The following is a 12,439-nucleotide window of genomic DNA, read 5'->3' on the forward strand; positions in this document are numbered from 1 at the left end:
CATGTTCCCCACACGTTCCAATGTCTCGTCTAGCATTCATTGTACGGCGTTGCTCACGAAAGCTTGTCATGGATTCAGGGCGCACTTCTGTTTCATCACACTCCTAATAAAGCCTGGTGTCTACCATCCTTCCATTAATTTACACATTTAGCAGTTCACATTAATTGTGCCCAACATATGACCCTATATATGATATACTATATACGATAGCGCGGTTGTACTCATGTATACAAATATGAGTCAAGTTTGCCTAATTCTTCTACGTCGGCCTTCGTCTTCCCTCATTTAAGTGCACGAAAGATATTCTATTGTTTCTTGCTACGATGATGTCTTTCTACGGACTAAAGTCTAAGTTTTCGCTATCCTGCTTGCAGTTCTGTTTATGATACTTGACTCAGGGTGCGTGAATAACATTTTATGAAGATAACAACTATATGGACCCTCCAGGCGAATTTCTGTCGTGGCCGACAACGTCGGCGTCGCCGTGATGTTCCAGATAAAGTCCAAGGGTAACAAAAGCGTCGCCGCATGCTCTATGCGCGATTGAACGCGTATTAGGGTGAGCCGACAATGGTGGCTCAAACTTGCGCGTGCAGCGGAGGAAAACGGGGGCGAAGCGCGCTCTGTTGAGTCGTTCGCAAGGTATGGGGGAGACTTCCACTCCAGCGGCGGCTGCGTGGGCCCTAGATTGAAAGCGATCTTCGACCAGGACAGATGCGCCGTGTGCTGATGGCTTCGTGTGAGCTGTGTCTTTGCAGCTTAGTTCGCGCTGAAGCGAGATGCAGCACGAAGCTCAATACCCTAGCCGCTGCTACCACTCTTCCTCACTTCCGCATTTTGACAGCGAGTGTGCGTGGTCATCGAGTGCGATGTGTTCACGGTCGCTTGTGTGCGCGTGACACTTATGCGTGCATGTTAATATAATTAGTAAGCGAATGTCTACATGTTTATACGGCCGACAAAAGTACTATCCTTACTTCATCTAACTGTGTACGACTTTACTATCGCAATATATGCATCACTTTCCCGACTTTTATGTGATGTCCTTTTAATATTATTGAAATTAAAATGAAAAAGACGTAGTCACCTTAAGTTGATGACGGCTACTCGTTTTTCGCATAGCGCAAGCAAGAATATAAAAACTATATGTAAGGAAATGAAAAGCAACCACGTCATAGGGTCAAAAATCCACAACACACAGTCTTATACACCGATGCACATATCAATATAAAAGTCAAATGCAAGTTGCACTACAATGAGTTGGTAAACAAAGTCACAAACACACAAAAGCGGCCATGATGTAGACTGCGACGAGCATATAAACAGATGAGGAATTGCACAGAGTTAAAATACCTCCCGCACCGAATGTAAAACGTATAACACGCAATAAACAAGCACTAATAATTAGAAATAATAGAAGCAAGTTACAGTAACATCGCATGACTATTCAGTGCGATATATAGTACTAGTTAAGGATGCCTGTCTCTTCGTAAAAATGTTCAATTGCGTTCAATGATTTTCGCTGTGCTATTTTCGATGGCCATGGGCCCAGCAATTTTGCCAGTGAGAAAGGCCGTTGAGGATCAGTGGAGTCTAGCTCTCGTTCTAGCTGCCGTCTTTGAATCGCGTATATGGGCATTCTAGGAGTAGGTGGCGAACATCCTCACCATCGTGGCCACATGAGCAAGTCCGGGAAGACGCCTGTTTTACGCGACGTAGAAAATGTTTCGTATGTGCTGTCTGAATGCGCAGTCAATGAACTAGAGTTTTGGTACCTTTCGAAAATTCTATATCCAGTTGGTATGTGAGTTGAGGGTCCACTTCATAAAGAATTGATTCCTTAGCATATTGATTAAAGTAGGTCGACATAGACAAGTCCTTTATTAGTAATCTCAATATGCGTTTCATGTCTATTGGTGATAAAGGGATGAGTTTAATTTCTGCTTCTTTATGGACCGACTTTGCCTGCGATTCCGCTAATTCGTTGCCTGCTATACCAGCATGTCCCGGCACCCACCGTAATATAACTTCATGTTTTGCTTCATTAGCCTGAGTTAAACTGCTCAGTACTGCGTATGTTATTCGTGCCGGTGGTAGGCTGTCATCAATATTTTCAAGACATGGTGAAGCAGATAAGGGGTCTGTGCAAATTGCTCATTTTGTTGGTGTCTCATTCGTTTTGATAGAATAGGTGGCTTGGGGAATTGCCACTAATTCCGCTATTGTTGGTGACAACGTGCGTCGAGGGCGGTCAAATGATCAGTCCATCAAAGCTCCTAGTCTAAAATCACGCCGAGAAAACGATATTTCCAAACCAGCTCGATCTCATGGCCACCTGTTGAAGGACCAAAATTTCTAACCTTTTTTCTAGCGAAAGGCAAAACCACTTACTTGGCCTAAGATATGTGGATGCCCCGTTCTCTTAAATAATCACCTATTGCATTCAAAGTTTCCTGCAGCCGATGCTTGACAACCTCGAGAGGCTTGTTCGATATCAAAGTCCAAATGCCACGAGCATACATAGATATGTTTACGTCTGCTGGAAGTACCGCTGATAAATCCGTTATTCCTGCATTGAACAGAAGTCGACCTAATACACTTCCTTGCGGAACTCCTTTGTTTATGGTGTATGCATCGCTCTGCCCGTAATTTGTATTAATATATATCTTTCTGTCTTTAAAGAAGCTAGCGATCTATTTGAGAACCCGGTCATGCACTCCGAGCGCTGAGAGTCAAAGTAGAACATGAAGGTGACTGACCGAGTCAAGGGCCTTCTTAACATCAACAAACTAGCAGAATAATAGCTGATCTCGTGATCAACAAACCTGACCCAGTTCAAAAAATGACCCAGTTCTGAGGTGTCTGTTGCAGGAGATATTTGACAGCAGCACGCAGGGCAGCAAGCTCTGCCGCCATTGATAATGTCACGTGGGATAGTTTGAATTTCATTATGCTTTTCGTAGCCGGAATGACAACGACACCTGAAGAGCTGGTAGATAAGACCGAACCATCAGTATAGATGTGTATTCGGTCCCCGTATGTCTCATTGATTAGTAGCAGCTTCATTTGTTTCATACCTATTGTTGGGTGATTGGCGTTCTTCTTCACACCCGGAATACTTAGGCGCACCTGATGCTGTTAGACGTACCACAAGAGCAATGAAGGCGTTGCTGCTGGTATGTATCCTAATAAATGACAATCTGTATGGGGTATTATAACTTTAGAAAACGTTGCATGGGGTCTTGTCTTTGCAATGGCAAGAAGGCCAAGGGATAATCGGGGACGCGGGAAAGATGATGGATATGCGTCCTGAGACAATCCACAGCAATATCTGTTTGGATGGAATATTTTTGGCGAGCACGATTGTTGCAGCTGTTGATGCACAGCGAGGAAGCCCTAAACACGTGCACAATGTTTGGCCCTGTAAGCTCTCCAATGAGCGAATATTTGACTTGCACGTACTGGAAAACACTGGAAGGCTGTAACGTAAATAGCCTAAGAATAAAGCTCTGTACCACTGAAACATGGAGCGTACAGATGTGCTCCATGTTTTCCCGCACATGAATCTCAGTACCTGTGCGATCGACAACAGTTTTTTCTTCAGGTACGTGCAATGAGGGCTCAAGGAAAGATTTCGGTCAGGTATTACACCCAGTAATCAGTGGGTCTTTCTATAGGTGATAGTGTGTCCATTACTGAAGACTGGGTATGTCGTCATAGTTTACGTGTGAGTGCAATCAATGCACATTTCTCGGTCGATACAATCAAAATTTGTGTTTGAAGGTTTGCTGATGTCAAAGCTGCTGCCCCCTGCAGTCGCGCGCCATCCTGAAGGCGAGTGACCGCAGAAGTCCAAAGGCAGATGTCATTTGCGTATATGGAGAGCTAGATTGTTTTATCTAAAACTTCAGCTAGTCCAATGAGTGCCACATTCAACAACGTGGGGCTATATACTCCTCCTTGAGGCACGCCGCAGTAAATGTAATATTCAGCTGTATGGCCATCTTGATTGTACAAAAAACGACCGGCAAGTTACGTAGTGGGATAACCAGCGAAGCATGCGGCTACTTATTTCAATAGTCTCCGGGGAGTTGATGACGGCGTTGTGTGCAACGTTGTCATACGCGCCTTTCACGTCGAGAAAGATCGCGAATGATAAACGCTTGCGACTTTTCTCCTGTTGCGCGTACGTTGTCAGGTCAATGACGCTATTAATTGAGGAACGACCGCGACGAAAGCCTGCCATGTAAGTAGGGTAGATATTGTAACGCTCGAGATACCATTCTCGATGTACAATGACCATCCTTTCTATCACCTTTCACATGCCGCCGGCCAGATCAATAGGGCGACATGCCGCCAAATCCAGAGGCTATTTTCTCGGCTTTAGCATAGGTACCAGCCGATTTAAGTTCCATTGCCGGGGAAATGTACCTCTATGCCATTAATTGTTGAAACTGCTTAGAAGCGCTCTTCTTGCCTCTTGTCGAAGGTGTCCCAGGGCAGTAGAGGTAACGCCGTCAGGGTCTGGAGAGTACGATCGTTTAGAAATGGAGAGGGCAGTTTCGAGTTCTTGCATGGTAAAGGACACCTCCATTTCGGCACCCCAGCCGCAATGGATCAATCAATCCATCAATGTTGGTGTTGACAGGCTTGCCAGTGACTCTCCCACAAAATTCCTCCGCCACACCAAGCTCAGTTTGGCCAAGATGGAGGGCCAAAGCTGCGAATGGGCGTCGTTGTTGAGCAGATGAAGGAAGACCGCGGACTGCCCTCCAGATATGTGCAAGTGGCTTGCGAGGGTCCAGTGATTCACAGAATGTCTTCCATAGCTCGCCCTCTACTTTGTCTATCCGACGCTTAACTTTCTTCTGAATGCATCGTGCGTCTCAGAGATCATAGATTGATTTGTAGGGTCTGTATCTTCGCTCTGCACACCGGCGATCCGCACGAAGTCTCTCAGTTTAAATATCGAAATCCGTTCTGTTTGACGACAGCGATAATAAACACTTGGCAGCTTCTATTGCTTCTGCGGTGGTGTCATCGACATTGCCGGCGAAATTTCTCCGGCACGCTTCTTCCAAAAGCTACGTCAACATAGCCCAGTCAGTGCTCTTCAAGACACAGGAGAGAAAAACTGATTCAGTTCATTGATGCGTTTGAAATGTTTTACAGAAAAAGTAACTCTAGGAGGTCCCATAGTCAAAGACTGGGGAGGGACCTCCAACAATAAATACATAGAAAAAGTATACCTAATGCGGTTAACAACAGCAGTAGCAATCCTAGGAACAGAAAGTATTAACAAACAAGTAGAGTCATAGTAATAACAATAAGTGAGTCCATTAATCGTTAGGTAGGTGAGAATGTGATCACTCCCGTGAGTCTCGATGTCGCAAGACCATTTAACATGCGACGTGAAGCTCCGTGACACTAAGGTCAAGTCGAGGCAGCTGCTGTACGCAGGACCTCGCGGATACGCTGGGCTACCATTGTTCATGATGCAGAGGTCACAATCAGAGGCAAGCGGCACAACATTCCTTCCCCTTGAGTTGATTTTGGTGCTTCACCAAAGCGATTGATGTGCATTGAAGTCCCCAGTGATGACCCAGGGGCCATCAGTTTCCTTTAATATATATTTCAGTCTTTCACAGTGAAACAGCCTTGATGGGAAGATGTAACAACCAATAAGAGTGAAATATACTTTGTTCTCTCTGACGTGGAGGCATACGTATTGGTTGTAGTCATGAGGCTAAACCATATGCGAAACATAGGTCAAGTCTGTGCGGATGTAAATGAGAACGTTGCTTCATTCCTCGCACGTGGAAGAAGCAAAAACTTCGTCACCAGACAATCTGTAAAGATTTCATACGTTTGGTCCACAAATAACAAATATAGGGAACCTATCCTTCAAGACAAATTGGCGCAGATCCAAGACGCCGGACTTCAGGCCTATGGCATTCCATTATTGAAAAATCGTCGCACTTCTAACTTCAATGCGACAAGAAAGGTTTAGGTGAGCCATGGTGCTTATATTAGGCTTGAAAGTACTGGATTCATTGCATCCAGTATTTGCAATGCGCTATGAGCTGTCGGTGTCTGTAGCTTGTTCAGAGCATGCTAATCGTATTCATTAGTGATAGCACCATCACAACCACTTGCCGATCTTGTTCAGTTAATTCCCCAGCCGAAGATGCCAGGGGTAAACTACTTCCGTCGGCGTGCAATGATTCTGCGGGTGGTTGCTGTTTGGGCAACGCAGGCCATATTCTTCTGAGCGCCCTTGCCCTTGTCCTTTGTAGACCTTTCTGATGTGCGTGGCCTGGGTGGCTGTGGAGGAGGTGACAGTGGTCGTGGCACACGCGTCACCCACGCAGCTTTCGTTGAAGAACTTCGGCGACGGGAGCATTGCTTCGTGATTTTAGCGGTGGCTTCTCGGTGAGAGGAGTGATCTCTTGCCATTTCGTTTAAGATAGGAATTCCTTTCTTAATTTTTGGGCAATCCTTTCATGAAGCTCATGAGATCCGTGGCAGTATGGACATTTCATGACAGTGACTGTGCATTTATCCGCGGCATGTGGTTCAGTGGAGCGGGGGCGCACTTTTGCCTTTTCACATACGCGGCTCACGTGTCCTAGTTTCATGCGGTTGCGGCACTGCAAAGGCTTCGGAATGAGAGTCCGGACCGGATGAGGAAAGTGGCCTACCTTACCGTGCGACGGCAGGCCGTTACCCTTGAACACAATCTTCACGCAACGTGAGTTGCCCAGGCGCAAGACATCAACAATGGCGTCATGATCACGTAGGCTTGGCCATCCTCAGCAATGAAGTTCTTTTTATAGAGAAAAGAATATTCAACTGAGTATGAGGTAAATTGCAAGCATCTTCAATCTGTTGCTGCACCGAAAAGATAGATTGTTCTTGAATTGATACAGGCTGTGCGAAATTTACTAGTGCTGCGCAGAACGTGTTTGCAATTTCGCGTTCAGATAAGCCTAGAGCTGTAGTAAGGCTTTTGAAGGGACTACATTGTGATGCCGGAAAGGCAAGGGCGTTTATTGAGATCCAGATTTCTGGTAAGGGAGTTAAGGGGGTAAGTGACGTAGACAACTCACGCCGTCGTTGATGTCCCAGTTTTTGCATGTCCCGGTTAGATTTTTGGTGTGCAGCTTGACTTTCTTGATAATCTTCAAGCCGACAGAAGAGCCGAGCGGCGTAGACGTGCTTCGCATGGGCTCTGTCGACTTTCATTATTCTTTTAAGAAATTCACATCGGAGGACCGAAGTTTTTGTCGGACGACCTTCGTGAAGTCATCCAGAACCCCCTTGGGAAGTTTGAAGACCGTGAGTGCATATTATTTTGCGCTTTTGGACTTTGAGGTTCTCCGGGGTGGCGCTGCCGTGTTAAGCCTCACGCCGCCGTACGTAGCAGCGCGGAGGTAGGCGAGGCGCTCCGCCGCCTTTGCCGCCGCTCGCTTGCTACGATTACTCGACACTCACTATGGCGAACATTGCTGGATCCCTGCCGGCCGCTTCTACTTGTACCGGAGGGAGTGGAGGTGGAGCTGTTGCTACAGCCCCACCCGCCCCCGGTGCTATTGTTCGAGCTGCCGCCGGGCCTTCGTCGCAAGAAACTACAGCCATGGACTTCCAAGACATTTCGGAAGATCGCCACGACGACCCTGCCACTATGGAAGAGGACCTTTCGCAAGGGACGCCATCGGAATGTCCTTATTCCAATTGGTCATTACACCTCAAGCGAAGAACGAAGAAGAAGCTCGCCAGAGGCGAACAAGTGTGCGTGGCAGGCAGGGTGATCTCTCCGCTATCACCCTCCTCTGCCACCGCGTTATCATCATCATCCTACGCAGCTGCAGGCGCTGGGGCATCAAAGAAGCCTTCCTTTAAGAAGAGGCGACGACTCCCCCCACTGCCACGTAGCGACTTCAAAATCATCATTCGACCCAAGAAAGACCTTCAGGTGAAGAGTTTCAGCAACCACCAAATATCGAAAGCCGTCTCGGCCGCCTGCGGAGAGAAAGTTCACGATTCGCATTTCATTGTGCGCTTGAGACCCGGTTCCAACATAATTATTGTTAGTACCCCAGATCAGGAGGTCGCGGATATTGCGCGCAAGATCACGCGGATTGTGCTGGGCGGCAACCTTTACGAAGTAAACTCTTACGTTGCGGCACCAGACGGAGTGGCCCGGGGCGTCATTCATGGAATCGACCCGGATACCCCGCCCGAGGAGCTTATGACTCACCTAAGGGTTAGGACCCAAGGCGTGGAAATCGTGCAGGCCCGCATGCTGGGAAAGACCAAGACGGCCTTGATCACGTTCAGCTCTCACGTAGTTCCACGATACGTCTACTACTACGGAGGGGAGACCGAGTGCCACCCCTACAAGCCCACAAAATCTGCTATGTTTGCCAGCGCATGGGACACCGATCGGACGTTTGTCCTACCCCGAACATCAAAATCTGTCTCGCTTGCGGGACGCACGACCCGACGGACGACCACGAGTGCTCGCTCAAGTGCGCCGTCTGCGGCGAAGCCCACGCCACGGGGTCTCGCGAGTGCAAGCAAAAGCTAAAGAACAACAGCACTACCACCAAGAAGCATCCTCCATCCGGAAGGAGGAAGGAAGACGACGACAATGATGGAGGAAGGCCAAGGCAAAGCCGCCTACGGTGGTTCAGCTCGGAATCCTCGGCGAGCCACTCAAGGTCCCGGGCCCAGTCCAGGTCAATGTCCCGGTCCCGGTCCCGGTCCCGATCCCCATCCCGATCCCGGTCCCAGTCCAGGTCCAGGTCCCGATTCCGCTCGGAGTGGCCAAAGCTAGGAGAGAAGCGAGGGCAGCGGCAGCCTTCTACCTCGATATCCACGTCTAAACAGAAGAACCAATCGGGCAAGAAGAACCAAGCCAACAACAACAAGGTGAGCCGGAATCAGTCTAGTACCTCCTCCGCTCAAAATACCAGTGAAAATAGTAAATGCTCCCCAGAATGTACGCGCATCAGGGAAGAAAATAAAAAACTCAAGGCTCAGGTTAACGACCTAAACCAACGCATGCAACGCTTAGAAGCGTTGCTAAGCAAAACCAGCAACAACACACAGGCAGGGTCGCAAAGCGGAACGATAGGCCACGAGCCCGCCATCTCTATTCCTCCCCCCTCAAGAACCACCACGCCCTCATCGCTCCCCGGTGCGGCCTCGGCAGCGGCAGTCCAGTCAAGTGTAGTCACCCTCGAAGGTATTTATGCTACGATACAACAGATGCTTTACCAGATGGGCGAATTAAACAATAAAGTCAAGGAGAACACACTAAGCCATGAAGACCTTGAAAGAAGAATACGCAAGGTTGAGTTTGGCTCGCGCAAGCGGGTAGACGACGAGATCAGCAACCCACGCGTCAAGGCGTACAGGCGCATAAACAACACGGGTGACGTCAGGGACGCCGACAACTGCGACGGCGGTGGCATTAATGTCAGCAATGGCTAACACCACACGCAGCGCGCCCGAACACCTCGAGATCTGGCAGTGGAATTGTCGCTCTTTCAACAAGAAGGCAAGTTCACTCCAACTCTTCATCCAAAATCACCTATACCCCCCCGACGTCATCTGCCTTCAGGAGGTCGGGAACCAGCCGATCAGGCTACGGGGTTACTACGTAATTAAACACGCGGGATCACCGAAGGTCGCGGTTTTAGTTCACAAAACGGTGACGGCCGTGGGACAACATTATCAACATCATGACATTAATCACGTGCTAGTGGAAGTCCTCCCGCAGAAGAGGGGTAGACGTAGCACATTCATCCTGAATTTGTACAGTCCGCCGAGGGCTCAGAAAGACGACTTCCGCAACATCATTTACGACAACGTGAGAGCCGCTGGCTGCAACCAGCTGGTTGTGGTTGGAGACATGAACGCTAGACACACGACTTGGGGCTACCAACAAGACACGCAAAAGGGAAGGTCGCTCCTCGATGCGGTTGACCAAATGGGCCTCGAATTGATAACCAACCTCCTCCAACCAACCCGAGTAGGCAACAGTGTAAGTCGAGACACGTTTTCGGACCTGTCATTTGTCAAAAACGTAAGGCAATACTCATGGGCGCACCTGGGCGAAACATTGGGCAGCGATCACTATATCCTCAGCATCTCGGTATCCACGCCGAAACTCAAGAGAACAATTGGAGAAATTAGGCTTACGGACTGGGAGGCATTCAGGCAGTACCCCCCGTCCGAAAATGGTATCACGGACATAGCGGAATGGATGCAGCACCTCCGGGACGCCCACATTCAAACCACTAAAACCATCCAGCGCACGGTCGAGACGCCCGAAGTCGACCGCCGGCTCTTACACCTGTGGGAAGCCCGTAAGGGCCTCCTCAAACGGTGGAAGCGACAGCGGTTAAACCGGAAACTACGTCTACGAATCGAAAAAATAACAGACGAAGCCAGAAATTACGCAAACGAGTTGACACAGCAAAATTGGGTACAGTTTTGCACCTCGCTCAAGGGTACCCTGAGTACGGCGCAGACGTGGGCCATCCTACGTTGCCTGATCGAGCCCGACAAGGCGAAATCGACAACCAGTCGGACGCTTCTAGAAATCGCCCACAAGTTCCCCGGAAACGACCAGGATCTGATTGACGCCCTAAAAACCAGATACCTGGGTAGTGACCCCATACAACCCTGCCTCCTAAAATATGAAGGAGAACCAAGATCAGAACTGGACGCTCCCATCACGGAGGAAGAGGTGTATGCCGCGGCACGAGCCTCACAGCGCAACACTGCTCCCGGAGTTGACAAAATCACCAATGCCATGATTAGAAACCTGAGCCCGATGCACATCCAGGACTTGACCGAATACCTAAACGGGGAACTCTGGAGCAAGGGCCACGTACCGAACGAGTGGAAACACGCGGAAATCGTGACCATTCCCAAACCCGGCAAGAAGCCCGCGATCGACGCCCTGCGTCCCATCTCGCTGACTTCGTGCCTCGGCAAGCTGTACGAGAGGGTCATCGAAACCCGCCTCCAACATTACATAGAGGACGGTGACCGCTTCCCGCACACCATGCTTGGCTTCAGGCCGGGACTTTCTGCTCAAGATGCGTTCCTAATCCTAAGGGAAGAAGTTCTCAAGGGCATCCCGAAGGGAGGAGAACACCTCCTGCTCGCACTCGACCTAAAAGGCGCCTTCGATAACATCTCCCACGAGGCCATTCTCAAGGGACTGAACGACATCAGATGCGGGGAGCGCATTTTTAATTACGTTAAATCGTTCCTGACGGGCCGGACGGCAACCATCGGAATAGGCAAGACTCGATCGGATACGATCGACGTGCCGAACAAAGGAACACCGCAAGGGGCGATAATCTCCCCGATTCTATTCAATGTCGCGATGCTAGCGCTGACCAAAGAGCTGCGGAAGATCCCCGACCTAGGTTACGTCCTGTACGCAGACGACATCACGCTCTGGGCCACCAAGGGCTCCCTAGCGCGAAAGGAGGCGACCCTTCAAGAGGCCGCGACGGCCGTGGAGAGATTTGCGGCAGCGAGCGGGATGCGTTGTGCGCCCGAAAAGTCCGAAGTGATCCGGGTGCACGGAGGAATCTACAATTCCCCCGGCCCTATCGACCTCTATCTTGAGGGCCAGAAGATAACGGAAGGCAATAAGACTAGGTTTCTGGGTTTTTGGATCCAGAGTAACCTGAAAGCCTCCCACACCATCCAAACCCTAAGGTCTGCCACCAACCAGATCTCGCGGATTATAAAACGAATTACACGAAGCCGCACGGGCATGCAAGAAGAGGACACGATTTGCCTCGTCCAGGCTCTGGTGATCAGCAGAATAACGTATAGCATGCCGTATCACTATCACTCGCTAAACAAACGCGACCAAGAACAAGTCGATGCCATCATCAGAGGCGCGTACAAAACGGCCCTGGGTCTCCCTGTCACCACCTCAAACGAGAAGTTAGCGGCCCTCGGGATCCACAACACCTTCGCTGAGCTGTCGGACGCGGTTATGGCTTCGCAAAAGGCCAGACTACAGAACACGGCGGCGGGCAGAGCCATCCTCCACCGGACCGGAATGGCAACGGAGCTCCGTGCCCTCGATGGGCAACGATCACTCCCGCCAGAGGTCAGAGGCAAGATCAAGGCGTACCCGATACCGAAGCACATGAGTCATGAACTCCATGAAGGACGACGCAAGGGTCGCGTCGACAGACAGCGCCGACAATTCAAGGGTGACCCGTACGTATAACGTACGTGGACGTGGCGGCGTACCCTGTAGGGGGCCTCTTCGCAGTAGCCGCCGTGAACGGGAGAGACAACTCCTTGACTCTCGCGGCCTCCGTAAGGGCACAGACCCCAGCTGCGGCTGAGACCATAGCCGCGGCGCTGGTAATAAAGCAAGAAGACAGGGTAG

Source organism: Dermacentor variabilis, chromosome 2 (genome assembly GCF_050947875.1).
Source record: "Dermacentor variabilis isolate Ectoservices chromosome 2, ASM5094787v1, whole genome shotgun sequence".
NCBI classification, from domain to species: domain Eukaryota; kingdom Metazoa; phylum Arthropoda; class Arachnida; order Ixodida; family Ixodidae; genus Dermacentor; species Dermacentor variabilis.